This window comes from Elephantulus edwardii, unplaced genomic scaffold (genome assembly GCF_000299155.1).
Source record: "Elephantulus edwardii isolate Elephantulus edwardi_28Jun2011 unplaced genomic scaffold, EleEdw1.0 scaffold00121, whole genome shotgun sequence".
Lineage (NCBI taxonomy): Eukaryota > Metazoa > Chordata > Mammalia > Macroscelidea > Macroscelididae > Elephantulus > Elephantulus edwardii.
In genome coordinates, this window is record NW_006399871.1 from 5,333,558 (window position 1) to 5,335,105 (window position 1,548).

General features: G+C 44.2%; 1 pseudogene; it reads right to left on the reverse strand.

Annotated features, from left to right (window-relative positions):
- Positions 1-402: 402 nt before the first annotated feature.
- On the reverse strand, positions 403-747 carry LOC102843703 (annotated as a pseudogene).
- Between the last annotated feature and the right edge of the window lie 801 nt (positions 748-1,548).

A 1,548-nucleotide genomic window follows, 5' to 3' on the forward strand; every position in this document is an offset into this window, starting at 1 on the left:
TCTGCATGGCCTTCGTGACATGAAGTTTGGGCACATTTTTGTCTGCCAGTTCAGAGTACTTTGACATGTGGACATCCTTCTTGGCCACCATCACCCCCTCCTTAAAAAGGAGTTCATATATGACAATCTGGTTCTTGGGAATCAACATCACCATGAAGGCTGTGTCCGGAGCCAGGACTGGAAAGGTGAAATTCCTCTTTAAAACCACTTACTTAGGGTACTTCGTTATAGCAGCACTAAGATACTTAAAAAAACAACCCAAAAACAAAGAACTAACCAAAATATATCATTGCCATCAAGTCAGAACCACCTCGTAGCTGATCCTCCAGCAGGTTTTCCTTCTTTTTTTTTTTCTTTTTCAAGAGTTCAGGATTTTTTTATTGAACATGTTACAGAAGGAGTTTAGTAAAAAAGGCCAAATCCCGTGTTATCATCGGACTCGTCAGATTCTTCTTTCTTTGCCTCCACTTTCTTCTCCTCAGCTGGAGCAGCAGCAGTGGAGGTGACAGGTCCTCCAGCAGGTGTGGCCCCAGCCACTGAGGCAGGTCCACCAGCACCCACATTGCAGACAAGGTTCCCAAAGCTGACATTTGCCAGGGCCTTTGCAAACAGGCCGGGCCAGAAAGGTTCAACGTTGACACCGGCTGCCTTAATGAGGGCATTGATTTTATCCTCTGTGACGGTCACCTCATCGTTGTGCAGGATGAGGGCCGAGTAAATGCAGGTGAGCTCAGAGACAGAGGCCATGGTGCGGTGGTGCTAGGCTGAAGGCTGCCGGACACGGTGCTAGTCACTGGATGAAGTGAGGACCTCCCCTTCAGCAGGTTTTCAAAGACTTAATTGTATAAGAGGAGATTGCCCATCTTTCTCCTCCAGAACAGCTAGCCAGCAGACTCAAATTGCTTGTCTTTGGATGGGCAGTAAAAATGCCTTTACATTCATAAGTATGAGAATCCCAAACACTTAATTGTGCACATGCAAAACTTATACATAGACCAAGAAAAAGTTGTCTGAACAGAACCAGGGAATAAATCCTGCGTGGTTTAAAATCAGGAAAGTTTTGCATCATTTTTCTGCACTATTAAATAACTTGAGAATTTGGACTCACTGAAGAAGAATGACATCAGAATCAGAGAAGGACTCATCAACAACCTACGTTATGCAGATGGCGCAGCCTTGCTTGCAGAAAGACAAGAAGACTTGACACATTTACTGCAGAAGATCAGAGACTACATCCTTCAATATTGAGAATATCTCAACATCAAGAAAACGAAAGTCCTCCTCACTAGGCCAAGAGGCCGCATCATGTTAGAGAGAGAAAAGATTCAAATTGTCAGCAATTTCATCTTACTCGGATCCACAATCAACACCCGTGGAAGCAGCAGTGAAGAAATCAAAAGGCACATTGCATTGGGCAAGTCTGCTATCAAAGACCTTTCCAGTAGGCAAAAAAACAAGGATGTTCATTTCAATAATAAGGGGGGTCTGATCCAAGCCTTGCGATTTTCAGTTGCTTCCTGCATCTGAAAGTTGAACAATGAGTCAAGG